The 14,144-nt window shown below is 41.5% G+C and overlaps 1 long non-coding RNA gene across 1 annotated transcript in view; it reads right to left on the bottom strand.

Moving 5' to 3' along the window:
- Positions 1-4,290: 4,290 nt before the first annotated feature.
- Positions 4,291-14,144, bottom strand: part of LOC139799635 (uncharacterized) — a 39,557-nt gene continuing 29,703 nt past the window's right edge. The window contains exons 2-3 of the long non-coding RNA XR_011727383.1: positions 10,756-10,914; positions 4,291-4,390 (exon numbers count right to left, since the gene is read on the bottom strand). This is a non-coding gene — a long non-coding RNA (uncharacterized lncRNA). The remainder of the gene's footprint in view (positions 4,391-10,755; positions 10,915-14,144) is intronic.

The following is a 14,144-nucleotide window of genomic DNA, read 5'->3' on the forward strand; positions in this document are numbered from 1 at the left end:
GACAAGAGTAACACTCAGACTCAGTTTCTGTAGATCACTTGGAATTCATAGCACTGAGAACAGTATCCATATGGCTGCTGTACCACCCATTTTCCCTATCCTCAGGTACAGGCTTCACAGAAAACAAAGGGAGAATCTGTTCAGTCCTGCCATGTGCTAGAGGACACCTGTTCTCAAGTAAATCCTTAGCTGAAGCCAGTTAATCAATGTGCCTTAAGCTGTAGGAGAGAGGCCTACATTTTGACATCATTAAGGGTTATTTAACTGAGCTTTACAATCAGTAGAGAACCAGTTTAACACCTGAATCCACCAGGAGCCTTGAAGGCTTGGAATCCCATCCAGCCTAGGAAACAGAACCTTTCAGGCCACAGGACATATATCTTAACTTAGGGTTTGTAAAGTGTCCATTGCCAAGGTCTCTAAATATTGAACTTCAAAATCACTCAGAAAAACCTAAAGATCACACTTCTCTAACACAGAAATATAAAATCCTTCACGATATCTACCAGAGTGGAATAATCAAAATCTTTTGTGATTTTTTTTTTTTTCTCTTCTAAAACGAATACAGATTTTTCATAGGTTTAGAAAGTCCAGTTCTGGCCACAGTAGATAAGTAACCAAAACAGCTATAAGTGACTACATATACAAATATATCACATTGTAGATAATTTTATCTATTTATTTAGTTATTTATTACCTGAACATCATTGGCAGGTACAGACTGTATCTAAGTAAATAATTTCATTATTTTTTTCCATGTATCATGATGTATCATGAAAGACCCTGTATGTCTACAACTCAAACAGCAAGAAGTGAAACAGAAGTCAGATAAGTGCCTTCAGCTGCAACTCTTTCACTGTAAGAGAGGATGGGTGCATTACTCACATTGTGTTGGTAAGTTAAAAGAGCAACTTTAAGATGGGTATGGCTCACAGAACACAAACTCAGTGGTAAAATTCTGAGTTGCAATTACTCTTTATATAAATGTCTGTCCTGGTGGAATTTGAGGAAGGCCACACACTATAGGAATAGAAATGCATTGAGTTCCTTGTTTTGGCACTCTACAGGGCTGTGCCAAGGAATACACTAACACATGTGGCTGGGTACCTGGAACCTCTGAGATCTACAGCTCTGAAGCAGGAAACAGCACCAAACACAAGGAAATCACTTTCCAGAGCACATCCCCCAGATGGGCTGCTCCTCTGCTGAGTTCCCAAAGTCTCCTGATGTAGGGCAGGCCATTGTCAGTCAGCCTAAGATCTGAGGCTCCAAGAGGCACTGAGATCACGTTCCCAAGATAGCCATGTGCCAGATGCAAGATTATATTCTTTAGCAAAGCTTCAGCAATTCAGCAAAAATGCATGTAATTCCAAACATTTCAACCTCAGCAAATCTGTGTTCCTAGACCCTGGCGTCACTGGAACATTTCCAGACAGTTCCACTCCCATTCCCTCTTTTCACCCCAAATCACTCAATAGTACTATACCTCTGACACACAGGTAGACACAAGATAAAGAGAGCACATTGGGATGAGGTTACAGCCAAAAGCTTCAGCAGCACAAGTGATTGAGGCCTGGATCCAGCAGGGATGTTCACCAGGTTCTGGCTGACACATGGTACTGAGCAGTGCTAAAAGGCACAGGCAGGTGGAAGGGAGGGAAAAGAAGGACTGACAGACTCCCTAGTAGATTTATTCGTGGTGAGGTCATGAACAAACCACAGGGCCACGCCTGTTTGTGGCATATCTAGAGACATCTATAATAAGATGATATGAAAAAGGCTAACATAGAAGGAGTACATGTTTTTTTTGGAGAGTAGTTACTTTAAAAAACTAAAGAAACAGGCTAAGGGCCTTGTGGATCTGCTGATCAGCTCTGCCTATCCAAATAGATAGGAGCTGTGGGTATTTCCAGCTCAATTAAGAAATAAGTTAACCTTGAGCATCAGTGCACAGTTGCAACAGGGCATTTCAAGTCTCTCTTTAACTACTAGTATGAAGAGGAAGAGACAGTTATGTGACCAAATATTTTTTTGGTTTCACATCCCAGTAATGGAGCAAAATATGTAATCTTTACTCAGGTGGGAGCACAGTTTTTAAGTCTGCACATAATGGTAGAATGTGGTGTAGTAAAAGAAAATGCTCCTGCTCCATTCTAAAATGACAGTCTGGACCTTACTTGGGAAGAGAGTAAAAGATGATTAAAGAAATAATTTTTAAAAGATCATGAGGTAACCCTGCCTCTTGTCTACTAGAAGAAAAATAGGCTGCATATTACACTGCAGACAGTATTTCATCAAATAAAAAGCTTTGTTGTTAGCTCATAAATATGGAGAATGTCACTGAGAAACAATTTATGTGGTTTGCCAAAACTGGTAGCAAGGAATAGAAGGAAGGAGATTGAGTTGTTAAGCAGTTAGTTTGCTTCTGTCATTGCAGGAAGGGAAGAATTGCCCAAGTCAGGGATATTTCCTGGTATGGCACAGGGACTTTGATAGTCAGCTGGTAATACATTTACTATCCATCCAGTTTACCCAGAAGTGTCCTGACCTGATCTGACTCATCTCTGCCCCAGGAGGATGACTAAGAATTCTGATTTATTATGCTGTGGCCTACTGGCCATTTCAGCTCTGTTTACACTTGTGGCAGTACAGTATTTTATACAGAGCAAACTATGTTCTACATAGGCATAATTATTTCAAGTAGATTCAAAACCAAGAAGAATTCATCACCAAGAATGTACAAAATTGAAATAAGTATGAAATGACGCTCTGGACAACATCTGAAAAAAAGCTGAATCTTTAAAGGGCAGGCAGAGTTACAAGACAAGATAATAAGTCTGAAGTTAGTTGATAATCATAGGCATCTTCCAATGAAATTAGAAAATCCTGAGGACTGCATGTAACCTACAAAAAACCTACAGGATAATTTTTTACAAGGGAGCACTATGTCATGGGAAACAATCTCAATCCTATTAAATTAAGAGCTCTTTGTGCTGAATGTATTAGGAAACCATGCTGTGGAATACAGAAAAAAAAAAACCAAAACAACAAACCTCTTGAAAATGCCAGCTAATAGTTTGGAGTGTATGGGCCCATGTGCTTCTGTTAGCACTAAAGCTTTGTTCTAAATTTAGCTCTGCTCCAAAAAACACACTTGGGATGGGCATCACTGCCCATATGTTGGTTTTGTGTGATCCTGTTATGACCTGCAGACAGCAGTCAAGGCAGCTTCCATTCATGAGACTAAAGGAGACTAAGCAGAGAACTCAGTAAAGCATGAAAAAAAATAAGTATAGCATGACTGGCAAAGAGAGTTTTCCAGCAGCAATCTAAAATCCACATACTCTGGTAAGCAGCAGTATCTCACTAACTGCAATAGTGAGATATACTACAAGAGTATTCCCACTGGTATCACACTTGAGATTCCATGCTGTATCTTGACAATTTCCACATATATTTCAAATGCAAGGTATTGTGGGGCCAACCCATCTGTTCCCTTTGAACATATTTAGTCAGATGTTCTCTCAGAATCATCTAAATAGGAGTTCTTAAACTCTGCTCTCTGAATATGTCCGAGGAAAGAAAAAGAACTTCTGGGAACAAATATATTCCTTAAAAACTGGAACAATAAAGAATAACAGCATCAAATCCTTATCCTTGCCTTAAGCCAAGGGATTTTATTTTATTTTGCTCTTGTTTCTTTGAAGTCTGCAAGGAATTTCTTACTTTTTTTTTTTTTTTCCCCTATTAATTTTTGTGTGTTGTGTGCCTCTGCCTCTGCAACTTCTGATTCTGGCTGATGGCTGCTAACATACTTCTAGAAAGGATTCCTTCCTCACCCCACCTCTTATTTCTGGCCAAAATCTGGCAGAAATATTCAAGCCCAACAAATTCAGAACAAGAGGTGTTTTCTTATGCTGATCAAACTTTATGTGGTTCACAAAATCAGACTTTTTACATAATGTTTATTGATACTTGCATAGTCAAAAATCTCATAAAAGCAGAGATTTTTCTTGGCAGATCTCTTGTTTATAAATTGTTTTTTAAGGAGAATAACAAATTGCTTATTTAAAGAATTTGCCCAAAATTTGTAACCTTAGATGCATTTCTGAGAGACCTACTCTGTTTATAGTGGCTTTCATGTGAAAAAAAAATAGTGATGCAAACAAACATCTGCCAGCTGTGTGTGAGAAACACTCCTTCTATTGCTCTGAAATTTATATGATTAGTGATGCTTCCAATAGGCATCTTCAGCAACTGATAAAAGATATTTTGTATTTTCTCAACTCACTCTTATGAAATGGTCTTTTCAAGTGGATCTGTCACTGTGGTTTCCTGGATTTCTTCAGCCTTGTTGGAAAGCTTGTAAATTCCCATGGCTGATAGTAAGCTAAGGAAGGAAATAAAAAATAGTAAATACCACTTCAGTGGTGTAAGCCTTTTTTTGCTCTTTTTTGGCTGAGAGTGCATTTTAGGAGATTATTATCAGCTTTTACACAAACTTCAAAACAGTTCCAGCTGAGACTCCATCCATATGTCCACTTTGCACCCTCAATTAAACTCCCACCAAATCAGTCTTCACTAAAGATATATACTGGTTGTCTAGCATTTGTCTGAATTAAGTGGGTTTGGGCTGCTAGTTTATTTTACAGGAATACTTGGCAATATCAATTGAATAAATGGAGGAACCAGTAGGAAGGAAAATCACTATTTAATATCCTATTTCTTCCTACAGCTACAGAGCAGAATGTGTGAAAGAAATAATAAAATAAATCAAATCTATTGCCATGTGCAGTGAGCAGATATTTCATATCAGCTTTTTTGGGGGGGCTGATTTTTTTTTTTGATACTGTAGGTGTTTTAAACACTGAAAACAAAATGCATATAGAATGTTGTTACCATACAGAGGAAAGACTACAGCTTGAGAATGCCAGAGTCCTCAGGTTATACTTCCCTTTGCACTCAGATCATGTACTAAAATGGCTTGTGCTACTTACTATTTGTATTCCTTCAGATGAGATCAAGACACAGTCCTGCACAGTTGAGGAGAGTGTGAAATACATAACAAGGACTATTAGTTACTGAATGGAATTTTGCCTTCATTAAATAAACACCTAACATTTTCCTGTGCTGTAAACAATCCCATACTCCTGCAGAACATAAATAATAATGGAGGGATCGTGCCCTTTGAAGAGAAGATCCCAGATTTTGCTGCAGTTGTTCCAGGGGAAGATGTAGGACAAAACCCTGACAAGAATAATGCTGTTAGTGCAATGTAGACACTGAGCTGATGCAGCAACAGCACTAAGAGCTGATGAAGAGATTTAAATGGTGCATTCTGGTGAGGGGTTCAAAAGTCAGAAGTCATAACCCAAAATAATTGAGTATACCGGAAATTCAAACTATTTCACTCAGGGTCAGAATAATGAACTCATGGAATTAGTTGCCAAGTAAGAACATGGAAACAAGTACTGCAGCCTAAGTGGCTTGGAGACATCTTGGCACTTTTATGGAGAGAGAGGGGATTAAAGGATATAGTGACAAAACAGAAAACTGTGGGTTAAGAGAAACTTAAGGGGGGATAAGCTTGTGAGGTCAAGTGGCATTTTCCTCTCTAGCCATTTCTTTTATGTCATTCTTCCCAAAGACATCACATCAGATTGAATAAACAATCACTAAAGACTGGACTAGGAATGGGCTTCTACTGGATTGCAAAAGGGATGCAGCAGCCCTGTCTTTGCTTCTGCTCCATAATAAAAGTGCTAACAAACAAGATTGACTTCTTTATCTATATACAATGCCATGCATTTGACCCACTCAATCCAATGCAGCACAGAAGGTTTTCTCATATCAGCCTCTTCCTGTAACTTCTCCAGTCCCATCAGAATACCACAACTGAGGAGATTAAAAAAAATTAGACTGATATAGCTTAAAGACCAGCAGTGTTCCTATACTACCCAAGACATTTGCAGTATTAGCATGGGCATGTCATATGCAGTTGCAGAAAGCACAGGGAGCTAGCTACTGCATCATTGTTTTAAGTGAGAAAACACTAATAAAGGCACCCTGCTGTCATTTTAGACATTTTCACCCTGCTGTCATTTTAGAAGAAAACCTGTCATTTTAGAATAAAACCCGTTCCCACTAAGAAGTTGTATCAGGTATCAAAACATTTCAACTGGACACTAAATAGCTATATTAAAAAAATGTGTATAACGAGGTGCATTTTTAACATGTCAGGCACTAAAACAAAATTGCAGCAAAAGTGCTTACTATTTGACTCTTCCAGAAATTGTTCCTACAAGTGAATTATTCCTGTTACATAACAGCCAGTTCAGTTTGTTGTTCAATTCATGTGCCTCTATAAAGCAGATCCAAGAAGGGGAGTAGGTAAATTATGTCAGGGGTGACACCACAGAATTAAGAGATGCAACTTTCTGGGACCATGACTTTTTGCAGCAGCATAAGCCAAATCCCATTTGCCAGAGGCAGGTCCACCTGGATACATGGCATCATATGATCACCCAGCCAGTTATTTCCCAAAAAAGTGTGGGGGGAATCCCTCTGCTGATGCTCTGTGAAACACTCAGTTGTGTCTCAGCAGACTCAGAAATGCTGAACAGGGTTGTCTTCAAATCTTGCTTGCTGACAGGCAGAAGCACTGAATCCTTTCTGTACCTTTCTAATGCTGAGAACAGTCCCTGAGTGTGCCTGACACATGGCAGCAGCCAGACAGACATTCTGCAAATAATACAGGAGTTTGAGTCAAAGCTGATACAGATCAGGAATGAGCCAAAGCAAGAGAGCATGGGGTGGGCTTCCATCCAGGCAAGGGGATTTGTCCAGGGATAAGAAGAAAAAATGTCATTAGTTTCCTGAATTGCAAGGGGGTCTAACTGAAACAAATCTTTGAACTTTTGGAGCATCACAATCACTTTACCAGAGGTCAGGGTTTTTTTTGTTTTTTTTTAAGGCACAAAAAAGATTGTATCTTGTGCATTTTACATAAAACAAGCTTTGTCAGCTCAGATCCTGGAATGTGTCATCAAAGAATATTCCTCTGATTATACTCACAGAGACAGCTCTGTAGCAGCTATTTCCCAAAACCTTTCAGCTTTCAGTTACCACTTAAAATTAATGTCAAAATCTTTGCAGACTGCCTTATGAAAACAGGCAAATGTTTGTTTTTCCTCTCTCATCTTCTTAAAAACATTACAGAATCACACTTTCTTCAAATATCTCAGAGCAGCCCTAGAATTTCAGCTAACCTACATTTGTTTCTATCCAATGTCAGTCACACACTTGCTACCTTATCTATTTTCAACACCACAGTACTATACAAAAATGCCTTCAAAACTTATCTAGATGTCTTGATACAGAGAAACTTGAGATTCTGGAACTAATAAAAAATTAATTCAACTTATAACCATTTACTCTTAAAATAACTTAACCCTTACAGCATAAAACCATTTTAAAAAAAATTTGAATTTTGTTTGTTAAATCTGATTTGGTTTCTCATTTAAGCTACAATTAGCTGATTTCAATATTCTGAGATTTTAGGCATCGACACTGCTCCTTCATTGAAAAGAACAATTAATTACACCTAGTATTCAATTAGAAGCTCTGCATTAGTAGGATTTTGTATTCTGAGAGGCAATGGTGCTACAGACAGAAACACATTTGTGGATTGATGCTTCATAAAAGGAGATGCAAGACAGAGTTCACCTGTCTACAGTTATGATTCTAAAAGAAATTACACACAGACACCCAGGGAGGGATTCAGTCTGGATTGCCAGGAAGCTGAAGAGGAGCCAGCAGTGTGCCCAGGTGGCCAAGAAGGCCAATGGCATCCTGGGCTGGCTCAGGAACAGCGTGGCCAGCAGGTCCAGGGAAGGGATTCTGCCCCTGTGCTCAGCCCTGGGGAGGCCACAGCTTGAGTCCTGTGTCCAGTTCTGGGCCCCTCAGCTCAGGAAGGAGATTGAGGTGCTGGAGCAGGTCCAGAGAAGAGCAAGGAGGCTGTGAAGGGATCCAGCACAAGTCCTGTGAGGTGAGGCTGAGGGAGCTGGGGGTGTTGAGGCTGGAGAAGAGGAGGCTCAGGGGAGACCTCATCACTCTCTACAACTCCCTGAAAGGAGGTTGGAGCCAGGGGGAGTCAGTCCTTTCTCTCAAGTAGCTCCCAGTAAGACAAGAGGCATGGACCTAAGGTCTGCTAGGGGAGGTTTAGGTTAGATATTAAGAAGAAATTCTTTACCAGGGAGGTGGTGGATTCTCCGTCCCTGGACATTTTTAAAAAGAGACTGATTGGCACTCAGTGCCATGGTCTGGTAACCACAGTGGTAGTGGATTAAGGGTTGGACTTGATTTCAGAGGTCCCTTCCAACCTGGATGATTGTGTGATTCTATGGTAGAGTGATTGGTAACAAAGGTTTTGAAGCTCATTATTCAATAATGGGTGTCATTCAGATTTCAGCTTCTATCTGGTTCCATTAATTACATGTCAACAATTTTTTTTTTCCTTTTGCAACAGAAACATAAGGTGCTACCACTGGCAGTCTGCCTGAAAGGTTCAGATGTCAGGGCAGTAATTTTGGATTGAATAGATTTGACTCAACCAATGTGAAAAACAAAAGTAGCTATTAGAGACTGCCTGACAAGCTGTTGTGACAGGGAAAAGCTTGGCCCTGCTTGCTTGTATGACTTAGTCTCTGTCCTGAACAGTACCACACAAAATGCAAGAAGAATAAAGAACCTGCCCTAAAATCTTTGTGGCTTATCCTACAGCTCCACCTTGACTTTCTCAGGTGAGGGACTGACAAGGGTCTATCACAGCCTTGCCTCAACCAAGGACTGAACACAGTGCACAAAGGGACAGAGTGTGGTGGGCCATAGCCAGCAGTATGTGACACTCCTGCAGCAGCAAGGATGCCCAGAGAGGGCAGTTCTGCAGTCATGAGGGGAGAATTCCCATTTAGGGGGTCAGGACAGGGCTAGGATCAAACTTTGATTGAGCAACCTGCCAACTGTAAGAGGACACAACAGCAACTCAAGCTTCTGACAATCCAGGCACATATCTGACTTCAGTACCACACTGATGATTTAATGCAGCTTCTATATTTATCTTCTACATGGCTTTTAACACCTCTTTTGTGTCCAGGTTATATAAAAATAAATTTAATACACAGGAATGATACTGCACTAGATAGTTAACACTAATTCTGGTTTGCTGCTCCTGGCTATAAATACAGTTCTGAAAATGGCAGTGTTTTTTATCCCTCCTGAAGGTGCAAGGACACACCAGGAGATCAAGCAAAGCTGCAAGAAAGAAAGGAAAGGGAAAGAGAAAATGGGATAGGGAAAAGGAAAAGAAGGAATGGGAAAGGGAGAGGGAGGGGGAGAGGGGGAGGAGGGGCAAAAGAGGAAAAGGAAAAGGAAAAGGAAAAGGAAAAGGAAAAGGAAAAGGAAAAGGAAAAGGAAAAGGAAAAGGAAAAGGAAAAGGAAAAGGAAAAGGAAAAGGAAACTCAAATGCTGGAAATATGCAGAGACTAAAGATGCTTTAAATGGCTAAAGTTATTTAGCCCAGACTATTCAATAACGTACAAATTCAAGACATGTAACACCTCCCATACAGAAAAATAAGTGTCCCATGTCATTTCACTAGAACATAATTTAAGAAAAGTACAGCAGAGGAAGTATCCCCAGGGGGGCAATTCCCCTCTTCAATATGTTCACCTTTCTCAGCATCTCCATTATGTAAAAATTTATGAGGACAACATGTGACCTGGCCTGCCTCCAAAAAAACCACTATTTGCCACATGTCAGGTGGCTACTTGTGATGAACAGGAGAGAAAGAGAGAGGGAGCTTCCTCCCCAACTTCCCTGGCACGGTGGGCAAAGAGCATCTGAAGGATTCCTGGCAGAAACCTCCACTCAGGTACAACAGAGGGGCTGGAATGAAGAGGATCACAGGATCAAGGCTATTTTGCCCCTCTGGACCTCACCTTCCCTGGTGTAAAATCAGAGCCATCCTGACCTTCAATGCAAAGCACTTAAAGAGCTACAAATTAGAAACAGTAAATAATAATTAGCCATCATTATTCAAAGAGGATTCAAGGAAAAGGTGAAACTGGGGTTATAGAGATGAATGAGATGACTTTTAAATTCTTAGAGATGACTGCCCCAGGAGAGGGATATATGAAATAAGGGCTCTGTATTATCTCCCTCCTCCCTCAGGGACAATGGCATCAGGAGGTAGGAAAGATGATGATTGCTCCTCGGATCTGCGTGTCTTCACTATAGCAACTGGTAACTAAATATTCTTCAATTAAAACCAGACTGGGACAGGTAACCCTCAATAACCACACTATAGTCATGCTGTTTGGCCATTTTTCAGCCACTTCATATTCCTTAATACCATCACTCGCTGTCTGCCTGAGATTTTTAAATAAGCAGCTATGAAAAGCACCACAAAAATAAAAAAGGACAATTAAATAGCTTAAAGGTTTCCTTGGAAAAGTATCTAGCTGCATGAGACCAGCTCATGTACTCAGAACATGTGTAAAGATGGTCCTTTAAACATTGAAAGGCTGGGTCCTGTCTTCCTCTATTATGCATTTTACTAACCTTTTATGGCTGCCTTCCTCTATTTATAGCTATCTGTTTTCCATCTACCCTTCTCAAAAATTATTCCCCCATTAGTGTTTCCCATTCTTTTGCCATATTTCAAGACTTTTGCTCTAGCCAAGATCCAGTGCTAACCTTGTTTCTCTGAAGGTGCTGCCTGCAGCTAATTCTGTGGGGGAAAGCCACCAGCCTGGAAAAGCAGCAGGGAAGGTTCAGTTAAAGGCAGTCCAGAGGACGTGCTTCATGTGTGACCTCTCTCCTGCTCCCCAATGACATCAGCCTTCTTGATCATTCCTACAGATAACAGTAAAAGCAACAAATGACACAAGAGAAAACAACTTGTCAAAACAGATGATGACCTGTGCCACCAATTTCCCTATTAACGGGATGTTTTTATTCCTTCCTGGCACTTTTTTTCCGCTGGGACGTATCAAGGCACAGAATTCTCAATCTGTTCCTGTTGTCAGGCAAGAAATCACTCTTTCAACTTTTATTTCTGTGACGGGGTACAAGATTAAACACCAAGTTGATGACCAAAACCCTTTTGCCATCTGAAAGGATAAAATTTGCTGTTGAATATTTCCAAGCTCTTTGATTTACACCTTTCTCCCAAGATGCATTTTTGTTCATCTTATTTGGGTATCTTCGGGCTTTTCCAGGTTCTTTCTATGCTTTTTTTTTTTTTTTCCCCCAGACATAACCAAATTACACAAGGAGAGCAGCATAATATTGTTCCCATAAAGATGAAAGCCCTAGAAAAGTGGTATGTTTAATATCTCTCAAATCTAAAGAGCCTGACACTATGAAGAGAGAATTCTCTGTCAATGCATACAGTTGTGGTATATGGAAAATCAGGACTGCAGAGCTTTAGGATTACTTGCTTTAGTTACAGGCTTATGCCACTGCTAACCCAACATGGTCTGAATTTAGTTCCAGGTAAAATGGTCAGAATCCTCCTGCACCCTTACATGGACTTAACTCTCCCAAAGGGGACAGCCTCTGTCTTAGTCATCTGTGCAAAGATTCCTTGTACTTGGCTGTATACACAGAGTCCTAAGAAATTAATTTCAGAAACAGTGTTCTAGATTTCTTACACAAACAGTATACATTGGAATAGTTACTGCCAAGGATTAAAGTGATGCCTAAGTGATTTTTTCCAGGCACTCAACAATACAGTATCTTTTTCATTCAACAGCCCTTCATATAAAAATGCATACAGGAAATAGCAAGCTTTCCTTTTGTTCTTCAGGTTAGATGTACTCCTATAAAATATAAAACCTGAGGGAAGTCATCAAACTACCTGACACTTAAAAATTAATACACCTAAGTATCCTGTTCAAGATCAAATGGTGGCTCCCAGCAGCTAAACAGATATTTCAAACACTGGATAACTGATTTTCTTCCTGGCCTCCAACTGCCACTTTCAATGGGGAATTCCACAGTGAATCTTTATTAGCAAAGACCATGGGCATTAGGGGGTCAAAGAAAGGTGGCTTCTATTTGCATTCACACAGTATGATGCCCAAACCTTTGTGTAGACTTCTAAAACTTGAAATGAGGACTGGGGACTGTCACTGAGGCAAAACACGTCAAGGGATACAGAGTCCTGCAGCACACCAGAGCCCATGCACTTTCCACCAGACATGTAAGAAAGCAGGCAGCAGCTGCTGGGGAATGCCAGCCAAAGAAAACAGAATCCACTTCTGCAAGGGCTTCTCCAAAGAAATAAAAGTGCTTCATATCATCGGAGAACTTTCAGGATTCTCTTATCTGAACAGTTCAATAATGACTTAAAAATATCTATTGCATTCAGTTTTCCTTTTCTCACTTTCCAAAGTTTTGGGAGGAATGTTTTCCCACAAAAGTGAAAATCAACATCAGCACATACAGAGTGAGGCACATTGAGTCTCTGGCATGAGAAATATGAAGTTCCCAAAGCTGAACTCAATGGACATTGGCTGGTGAGGCCTCAAATTTCTGTGGTAGGTGCTTAGATATACCCCTTTGCTGCACAAAAGACAAAACAAGGCCCTCCATCTGACAGGGAACGTCTCAGAAAAACAGCAAAGCTTTCCTAAACAAAACACCTTCCTAAGAAGAATTTTCTCTTTCATTATTGGTAGAGAGCTGTCAGGGCTGTGCTTCCCCTCCCTCAGTCCTTCCTTGCATAATGGGCTTTTTTTAACCAAGTGATCCTGCACTTTGGCAACAACAACCCCATGGGAAGCTCCAGGCTGGGCACAGAGTGGCTGAGAGCAGCCAGGCAGAAAGGGAGCTGGGAGTCTGGATTGCCAGGAAGCTGAAGAGGAGCCAGCAGTGTGCCCAGGTGGCCAAGAAGGCCAATGGCATCCTGGGCTGGCTCAGGAACAGCGTGGCCAGCAGGTCCAGGGAAGGGATTCTGCCCCTGGACTCAGCCCTGGGGAGGCCACAGCTTGAGTCCTGTGTCCAGTTCTGGGCCCCTCAGCTCAGGAAGGAGATTGAGGTGCTGGAGCAGGTCCAGAGAAGAGCAAGGAGGTTGTGAAGGGATCCAGCACAAGTCCTGTGAGGTGAGGCTGAGGGAGCTGGGGGTGTTGAGGCTGGAGAAGAGGAGGCTCAGGGGAGACCTCATCACTCTCTACAACTCCCTGAAAGGAGGTTGGAGCCAGGGGGGGGGTTGGGCTCTTTTCCCAGGCAACTCTCAGCAAGACAAGAGGGCACAAGAGGTCTCAAGTTGTGCCAGGGGAGGTTTAGGTTGGATATTAGAAACAGTTTCTTTACAGAGAGGGTGATCAGACATTGGAATGGGCTGCCCAGGGAAGGGGTGGATTCTCCATCCCTGGAGATATTTCAAAAGAGCCTGGATGTGGCACTCAGTGCCATGGGCTGGGAACCACGGGGGGAGTGGATCAAGGGTTGGACTTGATGATCTCTGAGGTCCCTTCCAACCCAGACAATTCTATGATTCTATGACCCTACCAGTCTTCTTTCCTCTCATTAAAGAAAAACTTCCAAGCCTTCAGCACGCTGACTGCAAGTGCCTGTGGGAACAATGAACAAAAGCAACAGAGGATGTGCTGCAGTAGCTGCCAACTGATGGGTTGGCTGCGTGCCCTTGGACTACCTTGGCTGTCCAGGATGTGCTATGAGTGAGCATTTTCCCTCATGGCTACAGCAGCCATAACACTGCAGCTCAGTGTACCAGGGACATGGAGATAACCCAGAGGGATACTGCCTGTGGGGCAGCGTGTGCACTGTCTGTGTGACATGATGGGACAAGAAAAAACAGTGGGACAAGAACAAGCTCTTGGGGCAGAAATTCCTGACACATCCTTTGCCAGTGGAGGAAATCTGTAATGAAGCTACACGTTGAGTGCAAAGAACTTCTCTTCTTACGTCTGTTTCCTCACTGCCAACCATAGAGAGAGAACAGTTGCTGCTGAAGAAAAGAGGCTTCATACTTTGTCATGTTCCTTGTCATGTTTTTCCCCCCTAAGGCCTCATCCCAGTTACTATGGAAGTAAACTGGCAGTTAAGAAACGCTGGCA

The sequence above is a fragment of the Heliangelus exortis genome, chromosome 9 (assembly GCF_036169615.1).
Source record: "Heliangelus exortis chromosome 9, bHelExo1.hap1, whole genome shotgun sequence".
Taxonomy (NCBI): domain Eukaryota; kingdom Metazoa; phylum Chordata; class Aves; order Apodiformes; family Trochilidae; genus Heliangelus; species Heliangelus exortis.